Source organism: Armigeres subalbatus, chromosome 1, assembly GCF_024139115.2.
Source record: "Armigeres subalbatus isolate Guangzhou_Male chromosome 1, GZ_Asu_2, whole genome shotgun sequence".
NCBI classification, from domain to species: domain Eukaryota; kingdom Metazoa; phylum Arthropoda; class Insecta; order Diptera; family Culicidae; genus Armigeres; species Armigeres subalbatus.
In genome coordinates, this window is record NC_085139.1 from 102,486,652 (window position 1) to 102,514,504 (window position 27,853).

General features: G+C 39.5%; 1 long non-coding RNA gene and 2 other non-coding genes across 4 annotated transcripts in view; 2 read left to right on the top strand and 1 right to left on the bottom strand.

The window, feature by feature from the left end:
• Positions 1-27,853, bottom strand: part of LOC134203940 (uncharacterized) — a 272,474-nt gene that overhangs the window by 130,317 nt on the left and 114,304 nt on the right. For both annotated transcript variants that reach the window (XR_009977740.1, XR_009977739.1), the window contains exon 2: positions 7,995-8,043. This is a non-coding gene — a long non-coding RNA (uncharacterized LOC134203940). The remainder of the gene's footprint in view (positions 1-7,994; positions 8,044-27,853) is intronic.
• Positions 6,311-6,382, top strand: Trnag-ucc (transfer RNA glycine (anticodon UCC)). The gene has a single exon. It is a non-coding gene; the product is annotated as a tRNA-Gly (tRNA).
• Trnaq-cug (transfer RNA glutamine (anticodon CUG)) lies at positions 14,599-14,670 on the top strand. Its single transcript has one exon. It is a non-coding gene; the product is annotated as a tRNA-Gln (tRNA).

The following is a 27,853-nucleotide window of genomic DNA, read 5'->3' on the forward strand; positions in this document are numbered from 1 at the left end:
AGCTGGAACAGCGTTTAGGAAAGACACCGGAGTTGTTTGCTAAGGTACGCATGCAAATAGAAGAATATCAGCAGAAGGGATATACGCATCTAGCGACACCGGAAGAGTTGGCAAAGTTTGACCCTAGTTCGTCTTGGTTTCTACCTATCAGCGTCGTGCTGAACCCTAAGAAGCCTGGGAAGGTGCGAATAGTATAGTATGGGATGCAGCCGCGACGGTCAATAGCGTATCTTTGAACTCCCAGTTACTTACGGGTCCGGATCTACTCACTCCTCTTCCGAAAGTTATCAACCGATTTCGCGAGCGTCCAATTGGTTTCGGCGGCGATATTCGTGAGATGTACCACCAGCTACGGATTCGGGCCGCCGATAAGAGCGCACAGTTGTTCCTATTCCGGAATTCTCCAGAAGAAGCACCTCGTGTATACGTGATGGATGTCGCCACGTTTGGCTCGAAATGCTCCCCGAGTCAAGCCCAGTTTATAAAAAACAAGAATGCTATGGAATTTTCCGTACAGTTCCCAGAAGCCGCCGAAGCGATAATAGAAAAGCACTACGTCGACGACGTATTTTGATAGTGTCGATACTGTCGAGAAAGCCATCGACAGAGCGAAGGAGGTTCGGCACATCCATGCGAAAGGCGGTTTTGAAATCAGGAACTGGGTTTCAAACTCCAGTGCAGTTCTCAAGGAGCTAGGCGAAGAGAATGCGTCGCAAAAAGTGCATTTCAACCGCGATAAGGAAACTGGAACTGAAAGGGTGCTCGGAATCGTCTGGGACCCAACACAAGATGAATTCTCGTTCTCGATGGAGCATCGGCAGAACGTGAAACCGTATCTGCTAGAAGATGTGCGACCGACAAAGCGAATCGTTCTAAGCAGTGTTATGGGACTGCTTACGCCATTCACGGTTTACGGAAAAATGTTGGTGCAGGATTTTTGGCGAGCCGGCTGCGATTGGGACGATGAAATAGATGATGGTGCCCTCGATAAATGGGATCGCTGGACGGGGCTGTTGCCGATGGTTACTGACGTTCGCATTCCCCGGTGCTACTTTGGCAGAACACCTTCTTCGTCGATTGAATCCTTGGAACTCCACATTTTCACCGACGCAAGCATTCACGCATACGGTTGTGCTGCCTACTTTAGAGCCATCGTCGATGGAAGAGTGAGGTGTTCGCTAGCAATGTCTCGTTCAAAAGTGTCTCCACTCAAGTTGCAATCTGTCCCTCGTCTGGAACTGATGGCTGCAGTCCTCGGTGCGAGGATGATACATACGGTAAAGAACAACCATTCACTGCCCATAGAAAAGCACATCCTGTGGAGTGACTCTCAAACGGTGCTGAGCTGGATTCGGTCTGATCAACACAAATACAATCAGTTCGTCGCATTCAGAATTGGTGAGGTTGTGGAGCTAACGACGGCGGGTGACTGGAGATATGTTCCATCGGAACAAAACATCGCTGACGTTGTGACCAAATGGGGACCCGGGCCACCGTTGTCATCAGATGGACCGTGGTTTAGTGGACCCGAGTTTCTACACTGGCCGGAGAGTATGTGGCCGAAACAAGAAAAAGTGGATTCTGACGATCCGGAAGAGATGAAGGCCTGTGTGTTATTCCACCATGGTTCATTGTCAAGTCCGCTTATCAACGTCCAGGTAACAACACGATGGGAGAAGCTGATCCGAATTGCTGCGAACGTCTTTCGCTTCATTGATAATTGTCGAAGAAAAGTAAAGGAGAGCAAATCCTAGTATCGAAGGCCAACAATTCGCTAGTGCGGCTAATAAGGGAGACCCAAGAAGCATCGTACAGCCGCTGCGTCAAGAAGAGCTCAAGTTGGGAGAGAATATTCTACTAAGACAGGCACAACGCGACGGGTTTCCAGAAGAGGTGAAGATATTGGAAATTAGAAGAGATTACAAAGTGACGAGGAAAATCGAAAAGTCAAGCTGGCTGTACAAGTTACGGCCGATAATCGACACTGATGGTGTGATCAGACTGGATGGGAGATTGGCCTTGGCAGATGTGCTGCCTTTCGACAAGAGGTATCCGATCATCCTGCCAAGACAGCACGACGTGACGAAGATGATTATTCAGAACTACCACGAGAAGTTTGGGCATGCAAATCGAGAGACTGTCTTCAACGAGCTACGTCAAAGGTTCTACATTCCGAAGCTTCGATCGTTGATTGCCGTTGTTATGAAGAACTGTACGTGGTGTCGCGTCCACCGGTGCCAACCAAGTGTTCCAGTAATGGCACCATTGCCGGTCCAACGAATCATGCCTCAGAAACGACCATTCTGCTCAGTTGGAGTCGACTATCTTGGGCCAATAGAAGTGTCAATTGGTCGACGAAAGGAGAAGAGGTGGGTTGCACTGTTCACGTGCCTTGCGGTGCGAGCAGTACATCTTGAGGTGGTGCACAGCTTGACAACGCAAGCGTGCTTGATGGCTATCAGGAGATTCATCTGTAAAAGAGGTTCACCAGACGAGTTCTTCTCAGACAACGGGACAAATTTTAAAGGAGCGAATAACGAGATGATCAAAGCGGTGAAGAAGGCGGAGATGGAGTGTGCTGAAAGTGTCGTCAGTCCGGCGATCAAGTGGCATTTCATACCTCCAGGTACTCCACACATGGGCGGCGCATGGGAGAGAATGGTGCGATCGGTGAAGGAATCGATGAAGACAATGGACGACGGCAGGAAGCTGACCGACGAGGTGCTCTTAACCACGTTATCCGAGGCAGAGGATATGATTAACAGCCGCCCTTTGACATATTCCTCACAAGAATAGGAGATCGAGGCGCTGACGCCAAATCACTTTTTGCGTGGTGTTGTAAAAGAGACAGATAAAGTGGTCCAGCAAGTCGAGACGGTTGAGTCGCTGCAGAACTTGTACAAGCGGTCACAGTACTTGGCGGACAAGATGTGGCAAAGATGGTGTAAGGAGTATCTACCCAGCATCAACCGTCGAACAAAGTGGCACGATGAGAAACGATCTTTGCAAGTTGGAGATCTGGTATTTGTTGTAGACGGAGACCAGCAGAAGAACTGGACAAGGGGAGTGGTCGAAGATGTGATCCAGGGCGCAGACGGCAACGTGCGTCAAGCGAAGGTTCGAACCTCTAAAGGAATCTTCAGAAGAGCGGTGGCCAACCTGGCAGTGGTCGAGATTCGAGATAAAACCGGAACCTGCAAAGCGGTACCGGAGTTACGGGCTGGGGTGTAGCGAAACCCACTGGGATGGCCACACGGTTTAGCTAAAAGCGGGTCTAGTGCGATTCAACGTTGATGACAGGCGCTTGCTGAACGGATGAGTAGGTGTAGGAAGAAGGAGGAAATAAAAACAAATATATTAAAAGTTTTAGCTAGTGTTGCTTGAGTTTGAAGCCGCAAAGTAAATTGAATAATTAATAATTATAAGTGGTACGTGGATAAGACCAAAGTACTGTGAGTTGTAGATACGTATATAGTATCAAAGAAGGAGTCAAAAGGTGGTGAGGTACTGCGGTGAAAGTTGGTCGGTCGAATCGTTACCTTAAGTCCAGTAACTAGTTTAAAGAACAACTATTCTGACTAGAAAAACTGGTGTTAGAGCGAGTTGACGAAACATCCCATGCTCCATTCACATGGTGTGCAATTTCACAAGATCCAGTCAATCACGTAGTACCAACTACGAATTGCACGGTCATAATGCTCATGCTCATGCTCAAAATGATTCGGAATATCCATAGGAAATTCTTTCCATGGGAAATTTTGCGGAATTTCTACTAAAATTCTTTAATTCTTGAAATTTTCGTTAATTTTTTCGTAAAGCTTTTCGGTTTGATTTCTACGGAAAATTTCTTTTTATTGTCCACAAGAAATTCTTCGGCGATTCCACGGGAAATTATTAAAAATAGAGAGGATCTTTTGGCCAAAAATCATTCGTCGGAAAGCCATTTGGCCGAATAACATGTTAAGGCGACAGTCTTAGTAGTTCAGTTTTTCTGAAATGGACGTTTGGGCGGAATGGTTATTAGATCGAAAACGGTTCGGTTGAAATTTCATTTGGCCAAGCGTTTGCCAGGTCGTTTGGTCGACATTGTTGTTTGGCCGAAAGAGTCATCTTACCAAAAATACCATTCGACTGAAATGGTCATTTGATAGAAAGGGTCAAATTGTCATTAGAGGTCATACGGCCGAAAATTTCAATTGCTGTACGGTTTATACGGTCAAAAATTCCAATAGGCCAAATTGGGCTTTCTGGCTGGCGACCATTTAGGTAAAATGAATTTTCGGTCGAATGACCTGTTTGGCTGAATGACTTTTAGACCAATTCAGCAGTTGATGATGACATTTTCGGCCGTATGTCCATTTAGGCTAAATTAAATTTTTGGCCGAAAGATATATACAGTCAAACACCTTTCGGCCTTGGGACTTTCTCCTAAACTCCTAAACGTTCTCCAGCCGTTGAGCCAAAAGTCATAAGCTGAAAGTAATCTAGCCGAATTCCGTTAAGCCGAATTTAACGTTTGTCCGAAACGGTCAATCGGCCGAAAGCGACATACTGTCAAAAGGGACATTCGGCTGAACTGAAGTTCTTGATGAAACAGTTGTTCGCCCTAGCAGGTCACTTGACTAAAAATAACGTTTGGCCGAAATTGTCTTTTTGACAGAAAGAGCCCTTTGGCCCGAAAATGTCCTTTCTGTCAAATCTTTCGACACATTCAACGGAATTTCCTTTTCGACTAAATTGCCCTGTCTGCTAAACAACCATTTCTGCCTGATGATCATCGAGCTCGAGATATTTGGCCAACTGACTTTTGCAGCCAAAAGAACGGTACGGTCGAACGACATTTTCGGCCATATGTCCCTTCTGACCAAATTACCTTTTTGGCCAAAAAATTAACTTTTGCCAAATGGTTTGTTCGGTTAAATGACATGTTCAGCTGAATAACCGTCGTTCAAATTTTTTTTCAACGCGAAAATCATTGAATTTCAACGGGAAATTCTTCGGAAGTCCGTCTTTGTTAAGTCATGGAGAGCTTTTCGAAATTTAATCTTTCAATATGGAAAAACGTATAGTATTTTCAAGGAAATCATTGGTATTTTAACCAAAAAATCCTTGGAGTTTCAATGTGATGTTGTGGATATATCAATCGAAAAATTATACAAAAATTTCACGGTGTGCCAAAAACTGTCTGCGGTAGCACCCCAGTGAAAACCCCAGAAAAAGTGCTTATGTAATTAGTGTACGGCCCCTTTAAGCCACGAATGATTTTTTGGATAAATTGTTGAAGAAATATCCCATGTAACTTCGAGAAAATTTCTCAATGGACTTTCTGAAGGAATTCTAGAAAAAAACCCTGGAAGAGGTTTGAAACTCTTAAGAAATTTTTGAATAATTCCAGAAAGAATTTCGGTTGTTTTTTTTTTCGATTTCCAGGCAGAAATTTTGGTTAAAAAGCACCAGTCGAGCGTATTGAGGGTCGTGGGTTCGAGTCCCATCGAAGGAAAGTAGTTACCTCCAATATATTTTTAAAATCATAATCTTACACATAATGTACATATTTACATCTCAGTTCTCAGAACATAGTAAACTAATGTCCGAGTCGAGCTTAGCTTAGCCATGGTCCATGGAAATTGAGAAAATCAGTGTTTCGCGAGTGGTCATCGCGTCTTGTACCGTTTCTCGTTCTCGCGGAATGATATTTTAGCGCAAGTTTGACTTCTTCTGTTGTTAAGCTTCAGTGAAGAAGTCTGAACATTGCATATGTGTTAGTACATTTGATTCATTGCACCGTATTAGGTGCAGTATTGGTGAAATATCAACAGCAGAACAGTTCTCATCAATTCAGTTCGGATCATCAATTCTACCTATTTTACTTTACGGTTTCTAGAGCTTAAGAACAAAGGTTTTCATACTATTTCCAATACGTGTTGCTAGATTATTCATACCATTTCATTCTAAGCATAAAATGCTGTAGAAAACATGGATTATAAGTAAAACGGTAAAAAAATTATTTTGTGTTTGGACCTAACGGAAAATTCACGTAGAATCATACCAAAACAAAACATAAAATGTAAATAATCGGGCCGCCACGAATCGTCTCATAAAATACCTTATTTTACTCATCTATAGCTTGTAGCAAAGTCAGTAGCAAATAGAGAATATCACTGTCAAAACGTTCAAAAGTATCTAGTGAACTTAAATTCTTGCCATTGTATTGAATCTGACATAAATTTTATCTTAAAAGGATATGTAGGATATCGACTCGTCGGAACAACATTATGGCTACCTTGATTTAAAACCAATCACATAATTAGCGTCGGTGGTGTAATGGTCAGCATAGTTGCCTTCCAAGCAGTTGATCCGGGTTCGATTCCCGGCCGACGCAGTAGTATATTTTGTAATTGTATTTGTATTTATTTGTATCTTCGTGATGATTGCCGGAGACAAAAATTGAGTTGTGCTGCCATATTGATTGCGTGGAACCCTCGATTTTTGTGAAGCCCAATCAACAAAGGAGATGCTAGGGTGGAGGTGTAATGAACATGCTTCTCCCATGTAAGAAAATTTGTAGTGACAATCTACTGTTTTGCTGCACTTGCTTCGCTGGTGAATTACGCATGCTTCGAATTAATTCGAAATTAAAATCATAGGCTAATCTGACCTGTATTCTACTCAAACCTACAAATACAGCTTTTGGGTTTTCCTGTATATTGTTTATACACAATCAACTGCATGTTGAAGTGCACAAAGCATTTGCCTTAATTAATACCATACAGAGCAAAAATCTGCGTCTGGAACGCTCTGATTCTATTCTTTCATTGAAACGAAAAAAATGTAACAAAAACAATCTTGGCCGAAGAACATAGAAATCTGCCAAGCACGCACCTTTATTTCAACGTTGCACCTTTTTCCCGGTTAGCCCAAAGTGAATACGGCGAAAATTCCATTAGAGAATGGTCTTTTGCGCGCATATTTCCACCATCATCACCATCCGGATCCGACGTGAAGAGAGCTGCAGCGGCTGGCTGACCGCCCCCGGCGGCTAAGAACTATAAAAGATTTCATCGCCATCGCCAGCTGGCGTGTGGCTGCCACGGAGGAACTACTTTTCTAATCTGGCACACGGCAAGGAAGCACACGAATCAGGGGGAGGGTTCAGAGCCTACGGCGGATGATTGCCTCTTCGACGGATACACAATGCAGCACATTTCGCTGGCGCTGAAACCGACCAGGAAGACAGACTTTCGAGAAGAAAGGATTCCGCAAAATGTGCTTCCAACATGCAAAAAGATGCACGTGGACCAGTGAGTGCGGTGGGAATAGCTGCTAATGAAGTCCATACACTAGACCGGTTCATAGTTCGTGATTTCCCGGATTTTCATTAAGTATGTTTCAATGTTCGGACTGTCCTGACCACGCAGAAACTCGTAGATGACAGGTGGGATCGCTTCGTTTCAGTTCATCAGCTGTTGCTTTATCTAAAAGTGCTTTCAGCTAAATTAAAAATTAATTCACCTTACCTGAGTACGAACAGGCTAGTGTGCGGTTCGAGAGCACAAGAAACAGTTTCTAATATAGGTAATAGGCTACAAGATGTATCAGAATCAGAACTTTCTGGTACAGGAGCCTCCGGCCCCGTACAACATATCTTGCAAAGACACAACTGATTTAGGAGCAAGCCAGGAAGGTAAGACTGATCGTTGGTTGCAAGCTTGTCTGTTCGAATTTCGATGGGAAAGGATGGCAACCGAAGTAACGTGTCATTTGTTTCAATATGGATTTAGTTAGAGGCTCACCAGCTGGAAACTACAACATGCTATTGATGAATACGGAGAGCATTATGAGGAAAACTGCGCTACATAACTCACAAGAGAATGGAAACTAATTTGGTAGAGTGGGCATTTAGGAGTGAAAGTAAAGGAGTAGATGAGAGTTTGAAGCAATATTGATGCAAGTTGATTAAACATTGATTTTTAAATGCGATTTAGAAAACTTACCTCTTAACAGTATATGAAAGAATAACTTTAGTGCGAGTGTTTATTCAAACTGGAAGAAAGGTGAGAAATATAATTCGATTAGATAGGCTCAATTTAGTATTGTGAGTTATACACTAAAAATGATTCTAAATATAATACTTAAATAGAACTGACAGTAAACTGAAACTGAACTGAAACTGAACCGAACTGAAACTGAACTGAAACTGAAACCAAACTGAAACTGAACTGAACGAAACTGAAACAGAACTGGAACTGAACTGAAACTAATTTTTTACTGAAACTGTACTGAAACTGAACTGAAACTGAACTGAAACTGAACTGAATTGAAACTGAACTAAAACTGAACTGAAACTGAACTAAAACTGAACTGAAACTGAACTGAAACTGAACTGAAACTAAAACTGAACTGAAACTGAACTGAAACTGAACTGAAACTGAACTGAAACTGAACTGAAACTGAACTGAAACTGAACTGAAACTGAACTGAAACTGAACTGAAACTGAACTGAAACTGAACTGAAACTGAACTGAAACTGAACTGAAACTGAACTGAAACTGAACTGAAACTGAACAGAATCTGAACTGAAACTAAAACTGAACTAAAACTGAACTGAAACTGAACTGAAACTGAACTGAAACTAAAACTGAACTGAAACTGAACTGAATCTGAACTGAAACTAAAACTGAATTGAAACTGAACTAAAACTGAACTAAAACTGAAACTGAAACTGAACTGAAACTGAACTGAAACTGAACTGAAACTGAACTGAAACTGAACTGAAACTGAACTGAAACTGAACTGAAACTGAACTGAAACTGAACTGAATTGAAACTGAACTAAAACTGAACTGAAACTGAACTAAAACTGAACTGAAACTGAACTGAATCCGAACTGAAACTAAAACTGAACTGAAACTGAACTGAAACTGAACTGAAACTGAACTGAAACTGAACTGAATCTGAACTGAAACTAAAACTGAATTGAAACTGAACTAAAACTGAACTGAAACTGAACTAAAACTGAACTGAAACTGAACTGAAACTGAACTGAAACTAAAACTGAACTGAAACTGAACTGAATCTGAACTGAAACTAAAACTGAATTGAAACTGAACTAAAACTGAACTAAAACTGAAACTGAAACTGAACTGAAACTGAACTGAAACTGAACTGAAACTGAACTGAAACTGAACTGAAACTGAACTGAAACTGAACTGAAACTGAACTGAAACTGAACTGAAACTGAACTGAATTGAAACTGAACTAAAACTGAACTGAAACTGAACTGAAACTGAACTGAAACTGAACTGAAACTGAACTGAAACTGAACTGAAACTGAACTGAAACTGAACTGAAACTGAACTGAAACTGAACTGAAACTGAACTGAAACTGAACTGAAACTGAACTGAAACTGAACTGAAACTGAACTGAAACTGAACTGAATCTGAACTGAAACTAAAACTGAATTGAAACTGAACTAAAACTGAACTGAAACTGAACTAAAACTGAACTGAAACTGAACTGAAACTAAAACTGAACTGAAACTGAACTGAATCTGAACTGAAACTAAAACTGAATTGAAACTGAACTAAAACTGAACTAAAACTGAAACTGAAACTGAACTGAAACTGAACTGAAACTGAACTGAAACTGAACTGAAACTGAACTGAAACCGAACTGAAACCGAACTGAAACCGAACTGGAACCGAACTGAAACTGAACTGAAACCGAACCGAAACCGAACTGAAACTGAACTGAAACTGAACTGAAACTGAACTGAAACTGAACTGAAACTGAACTGAAACTGAACTGAAACTGAACTGAAACTGAACTGAAACTGAACTGAAACTGAACTGAAACTGAACTGAAACTGAACTGAATTGAAACTGAACTAAAACTGAACTGAAACTGAACTGAAACTGAACTGAAACTGAACTGAATCCGAACTGAAACTAAAACTGAACTGAAACTGAACTGAAACTGAACTGAAACTGAACTGAAACTGAACTGAAACTGAACTGAAACTGAACTGAAACTGAACTGAAACTGAACTGAAACTGAACTGAAACTGAACTGAAACTGAACTGAAACTGAACTGAAACCGAAATGAAACGGAACTGAAACCGAACTGAAACCGAACTGAAACCGAACTGAAACTGAACTGAAACCGAACTGAAACTGAACTGGAACCGAACTGAAACTGAACTGAAACCGAACTGAAACTGAATTGAAACTGAACTAAAACTGAACTGAAACCGAACTAAAACCGAACTGAAACCGAACTGAATCCGAACTGAAACCAAAACCGAACTGAAACTGAACTGAAACCGAACTGAAACCGAACTGAAACCGAACTGAAACCGAACTGAAACTGAACTGAAACCGAACTGAAACCGAACTGAAACCGAACTGAAACCGAACTGAAACTGAACTGAAACCGAACTGAAACTGAACTGAAACTGAACTGAAACCGAACTGAAACCGAACCTGAAACTGAACTGAAACCGAACTGAAACTGAACTGAAACCGAACTGAAACTGAACTGAAACCGAACTGAAACCGAACTGAAACCGAACTGAAACCGAACTGAAACTGAACTGAATCTGAACTGAAACTAAAACCGAATTGAAACCGAACTAAAACCGAACTGAAACTGAACTAAAACTGAACTGAAACTGAACTGAAACCGAACTGAAACCAAAACCGAACTGAAACTGAACTGAATCTGAACTGAAACCAAAACCGAACTAAAACTGAAACCGAAACCGAACTGAAACCGAACTGAAACCGAACTGAAACCGAACTGAAACCGAACTGAAACCGAACTGAAACCGAACTGAAACCGAACTGAAACTGAACTGAATTGAAACTGAACCAAAACTGAACTGAAACTGAACTAAAACCGAACTGAAACCGAACTGAAACCGAACTGAAACCGAACTGAAACCGAACTGAAACTGAACTGAAACTGAACTGAAACTGAACTGAAACCGAACTGAAACTGAACTGAAACTGAACTGAAACCGAACCGAAACTGAACTGAAACCGAACTGAAACCGAACTGAAACCGAACTGAAACTGAACTGAAACTGAACTGAAACTGAACTGAAACCGAACTGAAACCGAACCGAAACTGAACTGAAACCGAACTGAAACCGAACCGAAACCGAACTGAAACCGAACTGAAACTGAACTGAAACCGAACTGAAACCGAACTGAAACTGAACTGAAACTGAACTGAAACTGAACTGAAACTGAACTGAAACTGAACTGAAACTGAACTGAAACTGAACTGAAACTGAACTGAAACTGAACTGAATCTGAACTGAATCTGAACTGAAACTAAAACTGAATTGAAACTGAACTAAAACTGAACTGAAACTGAACTAAAACCGAACTGAAACCGAACTGAAACTGAACTGAAACCAAAACCGAACTGAATCTGAACTGAAACTAAAACCGAATTGAAACCGAACTAAAACCGAACTAAAACCGAAACCGAAACCGAACTGAAACCGAACTGAAACTGAAATGAAACCGAACTGAAACTGAACTGAAACTGAACTGAAACCGAACTGAAACTGAACTGAAACTGAACTGAAACTGAACTGAAACCGAACTGAAACTGAACTGAAACTGAACTGAAACTGAACTGAAACTGAACTGAAACTGAACTGAATTGAAACTGAACTAAAACTGAACTGAAACTGAACTGAAACCGAACTGAAACCGAACTGAAACCGAACTGAAACTGAACTGAAACCGAACTGAAACCGAACTGAAACCGAACTGAAACTGAACTGAAACCGAACTGAAACTGAACTGAAACCGAACTGAAACCGAACTGAAACTGAACTAAAACTGAACTGAAACTGAACTGCAACTGCACCGAAACTGAACTCAAACAGAACCGAAACTGAACGTAACCGAACTGAAACTGAACTGAAACCGAACTGAAACTGAACTGAAACTGAACTGAAACTGAACTGAAACTGAACTGAAACTGAACTGAAACTGAACTGAAACTGAACTGAAACTGAACTGAAACTGAACTGAAACTGAACTGAAACTGAACTGAAACTGAACTGAAACTGAACTGAAACTGAACTGAAACTGAACTGAAACTGAACTGAAACTGAACTGAAACTGAACTGAAACTGAACTGAATCTGAACTGAAACTAAAACTGAATTGAAACTGAACTAAAACTGAACTGAAACTGAACTAAAACTGAACTGAAACTGAACTGAAACTGAACTGAAACTAAAACTGAACTGAATCTGAACTGAAACTAAAACTGAATTGAAACTGAACTAAAACTGAACTAAAACTGAAACTGAAACTGAACTGAAACTGAACTGAAACTGAAATGAAACTGAACTGAAACTGAACTGAAACTGAACTGAAACTGAACTGAAACTGAACTGAAACTGAACTGAAACTGAACTGAAACTGAACTGAAACTGAACTGAAACTGAACTGAAACTGAACTGAAACTGAACTGAAACTGAACTGAATTGAAACTGAACTAAAACTGAACTGAAACTGAACTAAAACTGAACTGAAACTGAACTGAATCTGAACTGAAACTAAAACTGAACTGAAACCCGAGTAGACGAAAATAGCTCATTAATATCAAATGTTGATAAGATAGCAAAATAAGATATGGACATGATTGTTATAAGAGATAAAAGATCAGACGATAATATCAATATTTTGCACTAAAATATCATGAAAAGATCAAGTTATGCTATTTGTAATAAGTGATCAATATCATGTGTCATTAGTTTGTTCTTATCCATAGCATATCTTGATATTTAAATGATATTTTGGTGCAAATTTTTGATATTGTTGCCTGTTCTTTTATCTCTTATATCAATCAAGTCCATATCATGTTTTGATATTCTGTTCATGGCTTCTGCCCGGGAACTGAACTGAAACTGAACTGAAACTGAACTAAAACTGAACTGAACTGAGACTCAAACTACATTGGAATTATTTACTGTATTGGAATTATTTTGAATACACATTGAAATGCTGAATCGAACTGGGTCAAAGAACATCATGATTATTGTTCAATTACATCAGCTTGTCCCTCAATGCGAACCACAAATACCTACGTAGTGGTTGAGCAGAGATTGATATCGCATTATTGGATGGTTAGCGGCGTACTAGCGGTCGATATATTCTACCGTAACTTTGCATGCAGATGATGTGCGGTCCGGTGTCCAGGCTTTACAATGCAAAATTGTTTCCAAATCCCTTAGAAAACATCAAAGCACTTTGCTAATTGTTGGCCAGATTCAACATATTGAAAGATAAGATACTGTGAGATTGGAGTATTTCCCCCGAATTACAACCCTCAAGTCGCCCTCTGGCAGTAACTTGAAAAGCATTTCAAATCTATCTACCTGTGTTACTGGATTTCAATTTCATAATAACTGTTGTTTAGGTTTAGGTGCCTTAGAACAGAACTGCAACCGGACACATCTACTCTGGTTGTTTTTAAATCTGCCCGGTGAGTGGCAAAACTGCTTTCAAACAGCAAAGTAACTGAAAAGCATCCCCATATTGAAAAGTTTTGTTTCTGTTGTTTGCTTTGGCAGAGGGAGAGTTTCTAACGATTCGGTCGTAACAGTTTTGAGGAGGGTTGCTACTGAAGCCAGATGATATATCTGGAAAATTGCAGTTTGGTTAAAATACAAATAGAGGTATTGCGCTACTTTTTTATCTCATAAATATAAGTGAAATTCAAAGCATTTTCGGTCGTTACAGTGTTGTAAAGTAGGAAAAACAAGTTCAATTCTGTATCCGTTCGTTTCGGTAATTTCTTTTACCTTTTTCAAAAAATTGAAGCATATCTTGTTATTCGTTCTACGGATTTGAATTTAAATTTATTGCTGGCCCGTTTTCCGTTCCGTCGCCATTGCAGAGCGATCGAATTTGGATTTTTTTCATTCGTCATCCTTTAGCATAGAAGTAGACAATGCGATACAGAGAAAACAGAACAGAATAATTCTGATGTTCTTTTAGATGCTTTAAAGATGGATCCCCCGTTTGACCGCTTTGAATCTGTATGCACTTTTTAAGGTCACTCCTGACGGAATCCAAGTTTCAAAGTGCTCGCGTTTTCGGGAACACACCACTCGATACGGAAGCAACGCACATCTGTCATTTTTTATATTTCACGCATGCTGCGACGCAGCAAAGCTGAATCAACAAAAATGACAGAAGTGCGACGCCTCCGTATCGAGTGGTGTGCTCACGAAAACGCGAGCACTTTGAAACTTGGATTCCGTCAGGAGTTACCTTAATTTGAACCTCGTTCCTTAATAAAATCGGTCGTTTAAATCGTTCAGCTAAATCGGTCGTTTAATTATTACGTAAGCAATTTTTCTGAGTTTTTCGACACCCCTCCCCATATGTAAGTTTTCTTTCATACAAATGATTTTTTATTCATATGGAGCGTAAAAAAACGACTGACCTTCCCCTCCTCCCATAAGTGCTTACGTGATATGTGTACGGCCCCTAAAGTACTTTTTAGGTTACCAGGGGTTGTTCGCGGTAGTTGATTTTTATATTTTAGAAGCATTGGTATACAAATGGTTCTATGGTGTAATGGTTAGCACTTTGGACTCTGAATCCAACGATCCGAGTTCAAATCTCGGTAGAACCTTACCAGTAATTTTTTTTAGTAAAAACATAGCATATTAAAACAAGTTAAGAACCGTAAATAAAGAAAACAACAGAAAATGCTATTAATAATTTCATTGACAATAAAGCTTTTGAAGAGTCAAAAGTAACAGTACCAGGTAAAATCAGAAAATCCCTACAAAACATTTATATTAACACAAACTATATAATATCATCACCGAATGCCGCATTACGTGTCTAATGTCTATAGTACATGCAGACAATGAGCAATAATTAGTCAAATTATTGCCATGTCTTTGTTGACAGTCGACATTTTGCATGGCTCGAAACAAATGCAATTTCACGTCTCCCTTTGTTTATTATTACCTTTAGCAAATTTGGTTTTGTTACACATCGCTAGTATTGCACTGCAATCCGCCCCGGCCATTAAACACATGAAGATGTATTCTATTTGACGCCATTCTGTAAGTTTTGCGCAAAAAATAGGTTTCCACTTATAAAATCGTTCCCGACAGCCTTAGTTTGACATTTGAATAAGTTTTTTTTGCAGATTTACAAGAAGGATTTCCACAAACGCATATTTGTGATAATGTAAAACGACCTATCATTGAGGAGTTAAGCACCGCGTGAAAACTAATTTTAAAATTTCTTTAAAAATGAACTGTTTATCATTTTTTACATTGCAGTAGTCGAATAGGGTGATCCTAAACTCTACACCCAAAATACAAATCTGACAATTATTGTATAAAATCTGGGCATATACAATTCTGTAAGCTTTTTATACAGATATTGTATTAAAATAATAATAAAATAAAATAATAATAAATCTGTATTATTGCAATACAACAATTGTATTAAAATCTTCTGAAATTGTATATGCCCAATTATTATACAGTTTCTGTAAGGTTCTTAAGCAGAACTGTATTAAAAATCTGCCATCCGCTGGTTGGGTGTAGTGTCGTAAATATTACGCCATCAGACCGCATCGTGCTTTCGTGCTGTGCGGTTCTTTCTCTCTTTGCGGAAGGAAGTTTTTAATACTACCCGAAGCTATTTTAATTTCAACAGTGCTTCTCAGCGCTATTTGTACCCACTGATCCCGTTACGATCTTTGCAAGGACCCGTGCCTTCGTTTTACGTTGGACCCGTTTGCGGAAGTAAAATTCCGACAAGCGGTGGTAATCCTGCAGGGACACCGTTATGGGAAAAAACCTCTTAGAAGGTCACGTCTCCACGCTCAGCAATGAGTATTAACAAAAACAAGAGGAAGGGGGAGTCTCTGAATTCTCCACTTCCTTCAAAGAAACAAGGTTTCAAGACCGTCCTGCCCAAGCGCGGAAAAAATAGAAGGAAGCTGGGGACTTCAGATATTCCTTCTAAATCTAATGTTGACATTGTTTCTTCTCCTATCGAACTGAGCAATCAGTTCGATTTGATTAATGATGAAATTGAGCAAATCGAATCTACCTTTAGCCCAGGTGGTTCGATTCATGCGAAGAAACAAAGGATTCCGCCAATTGTGGCATCTGTTGTCGAGTTTTCTGGCTTTCGGAATGAAATCTTGAGTAACCTTCAGGGGATCAAGGTTTCATTTCAGATTGCTAGGAAGGGTGACTGCCGTGTTTTGCCGGGATCCTTTGACGATCGCAAACGTCTTCTTCAGTATTTAACTGAGAAGCGCCATAAATTCTTCACATACGACGACAAAACTGAGCGATTGTTCAAAGTCGTCTTGAAAGGTCTCCCCAGTGATGACAAATCACTGGATGAGATTAAAATTGAAATTTCTTAATTACTTGGATTTTCACCAGTCCAAGTAATTAAGATGAAAAAGAAATCCCACTCTGGTACTTCCCAGAGGGGCATTTCTCAAGAATTTTATTTAGTTCATTTTAACAAAAGTGAACTAAATAATATGAAAAGTTTGGAAAAGGCCTGTATTATGTCCCATGTCCGTGTTACATGGGAACATTTCCGCAGGCCTGGGGAAATTTCCAAAACCCCACCCAGTGCCGTAAGTGCCAAAAATGGGGTCATGGAACCAAACATTGTCACATGGATGCTAAATGCATGATTTGTGGTGGAACCTCTCACGCCAAGGACGCATGTCCTGTGAGAGAAGATTCCAATAAATTTAAATGTGCAAATTGTGGGGGCAATCATAAATCCAATTTCTGGGAATGCCCTTCACGCAAAAAAGTTTTGAATTCCCGTGCAAAATTTATGACGGGAAATTCCAATCGGATTCCAGATTCGACGGGTAGAAATTTTTCAAACGCTCAAATTTCGAAACCAGTTACCGGTCGAGCAATTCATACGCACCACAATTCACAAACAAATTTTGCCGCTCGTCAACGGGTAGCAAGCACTTCAGTAAATTCCAATTTTTCCAATGTACCTACGTATGCAAACATCGCTGCTGGTAGAAAAAATTTCTCTTCCCAAAATGAGGTTTATACCCATGTCCCAAGTCATGTTGCCGATTCACGTAGCATGACTGCTTCCGATTTTGATTTTTTAACTGAACAATTGCATCACATGATTGATGCAATGTTCAAAGCAAAAACCATTCCTGAAACTGTTCAGGTTGGTATAAAGTACACACAAAAAATTGTTATCGGAATCCGTTTCAATGGATCCAAATAATTGTGTGAAAGTTCTAAATTGGAATGCCCGCTCTCTAAAGGGTAAGGAAGATGAATTATTCAACTTCCTAACAGTTCATAATGTGCATATTGCCATTATAACTTATTTAAACTTATTTAAAACCAGGACTCTCCATTAAAAGAGATCCAAGTTATTTTATCTACAGAAATGATCGTCTTGACAGCGCCTGTGGTGGGGTCGCCATTGTCATCAATAGACGTATCAAACATAAATTATTTTCTTCGTTCGAAACCAAAGTTTTTGAAACCTTGGGAGCTTCTGTTGAAACAAATTTTGGACAATTTTCCTTCATTGCAGCCTACTTGCCTTTTCAATGCAATGGGCAGCAAAAGAATTTGTTGAAAGCTGATCTTCAAATTCTGACTCGTCACAAATCAAAATTCTTCGTAATTGGTGACTTCAATGCCAAGCACCGTTCATGGAATAATGCTCAAAGCAATTCCAATGGTAAAATTTTATTTGAAGATTGTTTTGCGGGATATTATACTATTCAATATCCCAATGGACCAACTTGTTTTTCTTCCAGTCGAAATCCTTCTACAATTGATTTAGTTTTAACGGATTCAAGTCAGCTGTGTGGCCAATTGGTAACTCATGCTGACTTTGACTCTGATCACCTTCCTGTGACGTTTGAAATCTCACAAGAAGCCATTTATAATCCAATCAGCTCTACTTTTAATTATCGTAGAGCTGATTGGGATTATTTACTGATCCGTCTTAAAAATGTGAGAAGAAGGCAATACCGAAGAACTCGCGATCCCGCGTTGAAAGTTATTTGGCGAGATTTGCAAAATAAAATTAAAAAACGTTTCGCTATTCTGAGAAATACCAACTTTGAGAATAATGTCTCGAAGTTGGATCCCAGTTCGAAACCCTTTTGGAAATTAACAAAAATTCTTTTAAAAAAACTCAAAAGCCAATTCCAGCGCTTAAAGAGGGAAATAAAATTTTATTAACAAATGGCGAAAAGGCTCAAAAACTTGCTCAGCAGTTCGAGAGTGCCCATAATTTTAGTCTAGGTCTCACTAATCCAATTGAGGATCAGGTTACACGGAGCTTCGAAGACATTCTCAATCAAGAGAATGTTTTTGACCCTTCGTTGGGAAATAATTTGGATGAAGTGAGATCTATTACTAGAAAATTTAAAAATATGAAAGCCCCGGGTGATGATGGTATTTTCTACATACTTATCAAAAAACTAATAAAAAATAATATAAAATAGGTTAAGTTTAGTTTAAGTTGAAAACATTGTAATTCCTACATGGTTCAATTCAACCAGAGGAAAAAATTCTAACTGCCAGAGGCAATTGAAATGTATTAATAATAACTAAAAATGTGACATAGGAAATAAGGATGATAGTGTTAAGAAAACACGGAACACCTAGTCTAAGAGATGAATGCATGTATTAGATAATTAGCAAATAAAATCAGTTAAAAAAAAAAAGTATTACACCAATTGAGCTAAACTTACGTTATTTTGTTTTTAACATGGTTTAACAAACTACCCCAATAAAAGGACGCAGTTGCCGTTGCGATGCTTTCTGAAGGTCAGTTCTATTGTTGCGGTATTTCCTGTAGTTTTTGTACAGAGCGATGCCACAACAATAGGACTTCCCGTAATGCTGGGTAGACACCTTTACGTGGCGTGTTACGGGGTAAGATCTACCACGGTCACATTGCCAGCTACAGGCAAATCCTGACCCAACGAAAACCTTCCCCAATTTCCAATTCTGTAGTGCTTATGAAATTGTCGGTAAGTCATTAAGTAAATACTACACTAATCCTTCCTTCCAACTTCTTAGATGCTTCCCGACCGCAAATAGTAATACTCATGTCCCTGTAATGTTTTTCTTAGATTGGAATCAAGGATATAACCCCCCTTGGTTTCTGATAGCAGTCTGGAAAACCATTTAAAAAATAACATGAGTATAATTAAAGTGTCCAATCTTCTAATGTTGGGCTAGCGCTTCTTTTATTTTCAGAATTGTCATCACATCCACACCGAGGAAAGAAGCTGACGTTACCGTCTACTAATGATGATTTTCTTCTTTTCTTATTTATAGTGAACGTAGTTATTCTGAACACGAGGTCAATCATCACTCGCCGAATGGAGCATTTCATAACTTTTAAATAGCTTCGCTCCCAACGAAAAATTCATTAATATAATATTTGATTACTATTTATACTAACTGGAAGCGTTTGGTACGGGAGGTCCACGCTTTCTTCCTATCCCCTCGATTTCATGGTATGGATCGACTTTAAGGGTTTACAAATTCTGAAGTCGCTCAGTATCTAGAAATCATCTCTGCGGTACATACTGCGTAGTTGGCCTGGCCGTTTGAAAAGAAAAATGACGGAATTTAGAAACCGTCATTTTCCAGGATGCTTTCAAGTATTGGCTGCGCAAGTATGAGATTAGATTAGATTAGATTAGAGCGATGCCACAACAATAGGACCTTAGAACTACCGCAAAAATAGGCTCAAAAGACGCACTTTTTTTTAAGGAAAAAAGTTGATTTTTCATCATTCAAAATGGAATTCCGTCAAACAAAATGCAAATTAATTTGTAGAGTTTTAGCGGATCCACAATGTCTACCGCAAGTCCAGAGCTTAAAATATTCATATTCATGAAGCAACTTCGGTCCGAATTTTGACAAACATCGCATGATTATTCAAAACATAGAATGACATAGTTAGGCGACTACTCCACCAACTCATTCCTTCGACTGTCACTGGGTGTGGTTACTCGCGGATGAAAATCGGATTCAGTTCTATGTGATATTTAAATAACTTTACTCATTTAAAACGTGTTCAGATTTCAGATAATTTATCAATTTGTAGAATGTGCATAAATATTCAATTACTAATATTCAACCGAATACTGACAGTCCACAGCCGACCATGAATGTGTTTGGAAGTGAGCTGACAAGTGAAGAAAGGTGGACTTCACCAAAAATTTTCGATTATTCTACACTCTGAGTTCCCAACATTAGGACATATCACAACGATAGGACGTTTTACCCTATATCTCGTGTGCAAAGTCGCGAATTTGTCCTGAATTACGTTTAAAGAAATGTAATAAATCAGAGAAGTTGGGAACAAAGTTACACCCCCCTAGGAAGGGCGCTATGATGCTTGATGTACAAAAGCTTGTTCTTCCAAGTAGTTTTGTAGGATACAGAAGGAAGTTCAATTGTTCGTTCTAAATCTAAATTGAACATTTGGAGATGAGCTGCTGCAGTAGCGTTGTTCTTCCAGCGTTCAGTGAAGAATTTCCTGATATCGATGAAAAATCAAAAGAAAATATTTCTGTTTGCTGAATCTCTTAATGATTGCAGTAGTCAGAAAATGATAAACAGATCTGTTCAGAGCTGAAATGAAGCTCAATATCATAATGGATGTGACGGGATACCTCGTGTGCAGAGACCTCTTGGACCTCTTGTCTAGCTCGAGGAGGTTTTCCATTGAGTACGCACGCATGACAGCTCGAACACGGATTTCCGGATAAACTGCTACGGTTCATCAAGGCGATGATGGATCGGGTGATATTCGTAGTTTGAGTTTCAGTGTCATTCAAGTCCCTTTTAAACGTGCATAGGGTTACGACAAGCTGACGATCTGTTGTGCCTGTTAATTATTCAACATTGTTTTGGAGGAGGTAATACGCAGGACACAAAGGATTTCACGAAGTTCGTTCTGCTATTGGTTTCGCCGACGAAATTGTTGATATTATGGCGCGTAACTAACTAAGCGGATCGGACTAGTCATCAACGTCGTAGACGAAGTATATGGTAGGAAGAGGCTCAAAAGAGGACAAAGTAAGCCACCCGCCGCTAGTTTGAAGTTTGGGGGAATCGTGGAGGACCAACGCGCACTTGGAGTTTTCGAAAGGAAAGTGCTGCGTACCATCTATGGTGGGGTGCAGATGGCGGACGGTACGTGGAGGAGGCGAATGAACCACGAGTTGCATCAGCTGTTGGGAGAACCATCCATCGTTCACACCGCGAAAATCGGAAGACTGCGGTGGGCCGGGCACGTAGCCAGAATGTCGGACAGTAATCCGGTGAAAATGGTTCTCGACAACGATCCGACGGGAACAAGAAGGCGAGGTGCACAGCGGGCAAGGTGGATCGATCAGGTGGAAGACGACTTGCGGACCCTCCGTAGACTGCGTGGTTGGCGACGTGTAGCCATGGACCGAGCCGAATGGAGAAGACTCTTATATACCGCACAGGCCACTTCGGCCTTAGTCTGATTAAATAATAAATAATCATCTAAGGCGGGTACAGACTGAAGATGGTAGACGGTACATAAAAGAGCCGTAGTAAAGCAGCATAGTTCACCTCCTCATGGTACCCAGTGGTGATAGCTACCAGCTCACGTTAAGGGGTTGTCCAGCGGCTAAATGTCTTGTGTGTTTCTTTTCTTCGCGCGCACCGCCACTGCATGGGCGCATCACCAACGATGGGATAGGGATGGTTTCGTTGCACAGTGCAGATATTGTAAAATGAACTACGGTAGGAGTGCTCAGAAGTGCATAGAGGCCAAATGGCCAGATAAGTTTCAATTCTGGTTCTGGCAGTCCTTTCCCATAAAACCATGTCAAACCTTACCGCATCGTGGTAATCCGTCCGTCAGCCTAGCGAGAGCTAGAGATGAGGCTCAGATGAGTCTTCCTGATTGCACCGATCCTGCTCCGATAACCGTGGGATTGCGATGGCGACTAATCCAGCAGGATTCGACTGCCGCGTTGAGGGGCATTCAACAATGAGTAGTATTGAAGTGTGACCTCTTTGCGAAGAGGGGACTGATAAGGTCTGCACCCAATAGGGTAAACTTGAGAGCAGAAAGCGGACAAAGTGCACTAACTTACAGCACATAGGAACCACACCAAGTAGAAGAGCAGTGGTCGAGCTGCTCGAGGTCAAAAGGAGATTAGGCTATAATGGGAATGGTGGGGCCCGTAGCTCGGACAAACAGAACGGCAGAGACGATTTATTTTCCTAAACAGGGAGGGCAGAGAACAAAGATGGCGCAGGTTATCCGCGTCCAACATAACGATCGCACACGGGAGCCTTTGTTGGATAGGAGGAAAGTCAGTACGAACAATTCTCCGACGAAGGTTTCGGAGATAAGGGACAGAGGGGAAACTTCGTTACTCAAGACGGATAAGGACAAGTACCTGAAACTCCTCAATTTCCGAGAATCTTCCGGCGTTGGGCGTGGGAGAGATGAGCTCCTCCTCAGCAGCTACTGTGGCAGTCGGTATCCGTGGATCTGTACTGCATCCCTGACGACAACGTCAACTGAGTGGCGGATGGTAGTAAATAACTAAAGTAAAAACTTCCCCTAAAAAATAGAAATTTTCCATTGTATAATTAGGAAATTGCCAATAAAGAAATGAGCAATATGAGGGTATGAGCAATAAATAAATATAAAATTTTCCACAAAACAAAAATAAATTAGCATTAGCATTGTTATGGTGTAATTCGTAGATTGGACACTAGTGATACTCATGTTTTACTTTTGAGATCCTTATCTAGAATGCTATCAGAAATCAAGAAAAGGAGTGGTCCTTGATTTCAGTCTTAGACAAAAATAACAAAAGCATGAGGATTACTACTCCTGGCTACGCCCATCTTCACCGTTACTAAGGATAGGAAGGAATTGTTGATGCGGTACTAACTTAACGAAAGGCCACCAACTTAGCGACACCATCATAAGTACCACGGAGTTAGTTAATGAGAAAGGCATTCGTTGGGTCAGGATTTGCCAGTAGTTGGCAATGTATCCGTGGTAGATCTTACCCCGTAACACACCACGAAAAGGTGTCTATCGAGCGTTACGGTCTTAGTTTTTTTTTGTATTATTTTTCTACTGGGGAGGTTGGCTCCGAAGCCAACCGGGCAACTCTGAAATCCAAGGCGATAGGTTTTGAGGGAAAATTTTGCCACTTTACCAATGATGATAGAACCCTTCCATACTGTTTCATCACTGGCCGGCGGTGGTAATCACGTAACTGACAGTCATTTTGCTAAGTCGTTACTAGTAGCGTACTTCTCAGGTGCAATTTAAGTTAGCCACCTGTCTTCCATCTAGAATTGGGAAAGAAGGAACCTTCGTCCTTAGAGGGTCTCAACGGTCGGATACATCTAAACACGGTTGATGGTCTCCTACGAATGTGGCGCATAAGCCATCGTACTTAACTACTTAAAAGCGGGAAGACGGTCCGGCATACGGTTATAACGGGTCTTCCACAAAACAAAAATAAATTAGCTCTTTTAAAAGCTAAAATTGCAATTATAAAAAGAGAATTTTCCATAAAGAAATCAAAATGTTCCACGGAAAAAATACGAAATTTCCCTGAATAAATCAATATTAGCAATAAGCTATTACAAAATTTTCCACAAAATAATATTTTTTCCACAAAAAAATAAAAACTTTCCACAAGAAAATCAATAGAGAGAAATAAAAATATATTAATATTTCCATAAAGAAATATATTGCCGCTAACCGCAAGTCGAGCACATCTGTATATGGCATCCATATACAGATGTGCTCGACTTGCGGTTAGCGGCAGTATAGAAAGACGATAAAACTGAGCATTTTTCCATAGATGACCCCTTCTTTAAAAGCGTTTAAAGTTCATCAAAACTTTTTCAATTAAAGGCTTTTTTGTATTTTTTATGGAAATTTTCTTTTTCTATTGATTATTTTGCGTAACTTTTTTATTTTTTTTATGGAAAAAATAATAATTTGTGGAAAAATTTGTAGGGGGAATGACGGCTTTGACAGGTTTTGTTCTATTATTGGCAGGGGTTTTTTTTATGATTGACTAGGCTCAAATTTGGCCTAAACATTCTTTGCATATCAAAGAATATTGTGACCAAATTTCATAAAATTTGGTAGTCAAAAACCCCCCTGCCAATAATAGAACAAAACCTGCCAAAGCCGTCTTTCCCCCTAATTGTTTATTGCTAATATTGATTTATTTATGGAAATTTTGTATTTTTCCGTGGAACATTTTGATTTCTTTATGGAAAATACTTCTTTTATAATAGCAATTTTTGCATAATTTGTGGAAGTTTTATATTTATTTATTGCTAATTCCCTAATTCATTTATTGTCAATTTCCTAATTTTTTTAAATAAATTTTTGAACTCCTCATGAAAATTTCATTTTGCTGCCGGAAGTAAATTGGTGGCGTTTTAGACAACTGGCCGGTATTTGCTTCAGGACTCAGGAGGTTATTGCTTAGTTCTTTCCTTTTTCTTCTCTTTTGTTTGTGTTTTTCTTAGATCTTCCCACTGTTTTCCATTTGCCTTTCAATCTCTTTTCTTCATTTGCTTCCTTCCGTCTTCAGTTTCCTCTTTTTTGTTTTTCTTATATCATCTTCCTTATTTTTTCTTCTCTTCTTTTGATTATTTACTGTTATGTGCTATTATTCAGGCAAAGGCCAGAGTCACCTGTAGAGTACACAGAAAATTTGTCCATTCAGATCGGGCCATGTCACCATATCGTATGTAGTCAATTGGGTAAACCCGAGCAGGAGAAATTGGCTCAATAATACTTAATTCTGTTATTGATACCATACTCTGTTATGAACTAGCCCTGCATAAGAGGTAAAATACCAAAGGAATAATACCAAAAACTAATATGTACAATACTTAAGTCATAGCAAGCTCAGTTATTAAATTGAATTTCAATACCAAATGCATAACCAATTATTATTCGTTTGGTATTGAAATACCTAAGCATGGTATGCCTCATGTATTCTGCATATAAGTTTTTGGTATTATTTTTTGGTATTTTACCTCTTATGCAAGGCTAAATCATACCAATTTATGTTATCGAGGTCGTCGCTCCTGCTCGGGAATGGCATATGGTGCTGAAATTGATTCCGGCTATTCTGCTATTCATAGCCCAGTGTAGTAAGGAACTTTAAGCACTTTTACGCTAATGCGTTATAAAACTATTTGACCGAACGGGCGTTTGGCGGAATCGTTAACAACATTTTCCTCAGATTGCGAGTAGAGAAAAGTGAAAAATGAGAAGTGAGTAAAGAGAACTGCGAAGAGTGTCGCGAAAAGTAAGCAATGAGATGCTTCTCATTTCACATAAGAAATAATACGTGGGAAGTAGCAAGTGAATTGGCGAGTGTGAAGTGCTTCTCACATCAATGATAAGCGAGAAGTTAGAAATGATAAGTGACAAGTGAGGAGTGAGAAGTGATAAGTTAGAAATAGAACATGGGATGTGAAGTATGAGAATGGGAAATTGAGAAAGTAGTCCTTCCTGTTTTCTCCTTTTTAGCATCTTTCTTCTTCCTTCTTTTAACTTCCTTCTTCCTTCTTTTAACTTGCTTCTTCCTTCTTTCTTATCCGTTCTTCTCACATCCTCCTTCCTTCTCCCTTCCTCCCTTTTACTTCTTCCTTTTTCCTTTCTTGAGATATAAGAAGCGTAGAGTGAGAAGGGAGAAGTAAAAATGGTGAAGTGATAAGTAGGGAGGATTGAAAAATGAGAAGTGGGAAGAGATTATTGAGAAATGAGAAATGAAAGTAAGAAGTGAGGAGCTAGTAGTGAGGAGTCAGAAGTGAGAAGCGATAAATAATTGAGACGTAAAATATGAAAAATGAACATTTGAAAAATTTATCCTCCTTTTTTTTCCTTTTTCCTCTTTTTGTTCATTTTTTTCCTTTTCACTTATTTCTTCTTTCCTCTTCTTCCTTCGTTCTTCACCCTTCTTTTTTTTCCTGCTTTCCTTTCCATGTTTCCTTTTTCCTTCTTTTTTCTTCCATGTCTTTTCTTTCTTCTTCCTTCGTCATTCGTTCTTCTTCCTTATTTTTATTTTTTGATGGATTTAGGTAAAAATGTGTTCGTATGTGGTTGAAAATCAATCAAACATGTTTATAGTGAATTGTGGCTTTTTATTGGGTGGTTGAACACGATACAAATAAAATATTTTCGAATTATGAAATTCGTATAAACTAATGTGGAAAGTATATCCAGCATCAGCAGTGTTGCGCACGCAGAGTTGCCTGGTGATTTATTTGTTCAGGGATCAGACTTCCCGTCTTTGTATATAGTGTCTTTAGTTAATACATCAAAACAAGGATAATTCACTGTTCTTTAAGGAAAAACTATCGATACAAATAATTTCTTCTTGTTTCTAGTGAAAATTTGCTCCTTATTCCTCTCATCAAAAGTTGCACACCTCCGGAGTCAACTTGCTTGGCACATTTGTTCCACATTTTGGTCATCTGAGTAGCGTCTCGAGCTGTTTTTCCACTTTCCACTTTTCTTAAGCTTCCGCTTCATTACTGGAGCCGGAGCTGTGGGGAGTTGCGTGGATTTATGTTTTTATCGATGATATCTTCGTTATTATCGCGGTACCACTGGATGACCTCCCGGCTGTAGTGGCAACTCGCCAAATCTGGCCAAAACTTCACGGGACCTTTATGAGCTTTATGGAAGGTCGACCGCGGTTTTTGAGACATTCCTCTTTGTACAGCTTCGAGTCCATCGTCTTATTCGTCACAAACACTTAGGTCCTTGCCCCACAGTTGCATATCCCTTGCCAAAATCATCATTTTTTTTTTGCAAGTTTGTCCAAAAATCAAACCTTAACTTCGCAGGAACTACTCCTCGTACCGTCACCGTGTAGAATTTTTGGCTAGGAAGCTGTCCGAAATCCATTTTGACGTAGGTTCCATCGTCGATAAGCAGGATTATCAACGTAGGTGTGCAGACTTTTTTCTCTCCTTTCAGCTTTCATCTGGAATAATTTTTGACACGCTGCACGAAACTTCATGAAATTTATACCACAGCAAGTGGGCGCCTAGGTAGGCAAACCGCTGTAAAAGAATTCTTGCAGCGGTCACTTTCCGTGCCGCTGCAATACAATAAATGATTCCGGATTCTAAATGGACATAGCTTTAATTTTATCTTTTCACCACTTACGGGCCTTACAAAAACGATGTCCAAAGATTGAGGGAGAGAGGATTCTCGATTCACAATGTGTGTACATAATACACAAAAAAGCGTGTCAGAAGGCGAGGGAGTTGAAAAATCTCAATAAGTAAAGAACTTCATTTTTCAAACGCCTTTTATTTCTTATTTCAAACATCTCATTTCTCGCTTCTCATTACAACATTCTCGCTGCTCAGTTGTTACTGTTCACAACTGACTACTCTGTACTCACTTTTCAATCCGAAACCTGCTTTATCCTCATCCATCCTCTGTCAATATCTTCACATTGGAAAAAACATATGTAACTAACAAAAACAGCTATCGATCAGGGAAAAGGTATGTTATGATCGAACAAAATTTAGTGAAAACATGTGAATACTTGAATATCACTTAATAAAAGTTTATCTGACAAAAATACACATAATCTATGAATAATTATTAAATAGAATTTTCGTTAAATCGTTCAATTTACAAAAAAAAAATCGAATTCCTCTTGGATAAAACAAATGCAACTTTATATATCAAATACTAACAATCCTTTTGGATATATATGGTTTAAAAAAAAGATC